Here is a 769-nt window from a genome sequence, read left to right as displayed (position 1 = left end):
TGGGAAAAAAATATGGCCATATGCTTTTGGAATCATTTTCCACTTTGAGTCTGCTTTTGTAATTGGTTTCGACCCACAAAGATCGAGTGGCCAACAGCTGGGGAAGAAAGTTCCTGTCAGGCCATCCCATTTGAACCAAAGGGAGGGAAATTCAATAGTGATCCGTTTATTCAACATCCACACTTTTGTCATTCCAAATGTTAATATTTTGTCCTAGACCAGATAAAACCCCACTCTAATCGATCAGCATCATAATCTAGCATCCATTATCTTTGTTTCTAATGCAAATACACAAATTAATCTTTACATGTTTCTGCAATAGTGTTTAGTTTTTAATAGCACAAAAGAGACAGTCTTTAGGCACTATAGGAGACATTCAATATTTTTACTAGACTGTTTTTTTAAACATTGTGAAATTTATCAGATGATCACCATGCATGAACAAACTGTACATTCAAAATTACATTATCACTCACGCCCCCAAAACTACCAAACAACAAAGTCTAGAAAAGGTCAACGCATGTACAAAAATAAAGATTTCTATTTTCAGCATCGACACGTTTCAATTTTTTACATTTTTAGTTAGCAGCTTCTCAACTCAAACCCACGGCACTTTTTACATTAAGCCCCGTTTGGGAAACCCTGGTTTAAAATGTATGCATTTTGTTTCATCAAAACATTGAATATATACACTATTTGCATTTTTAGATCAATATGGTACATTTAAATGGCAAGTCTGAAGCAAGTTGAATTAAAAAAAAAAAAAAAA

Source organism: Sinocyclocheilus rhinocerous, unplaced genomic scaffold, assembly GCF_001515625.1.
Source record: "Sinocyclocheilus rhinocerous isolate Xijiao unplaced genomic scaffold, SAMN03320098_v1.1 scaffold792, whole genome shotgun sequence".
NCBI lineage: Eukaryota > Metazoa > Chordata > Actinopteri > Cypriniformes > Cyprinidae > Sinocyclocheilus > Sinocyclocheilus rhinocerous.
The sequence above is the reverse complement of the archived record's forward strand: the minus strand, read 5'-3'. Positions refer to the sequence as shown.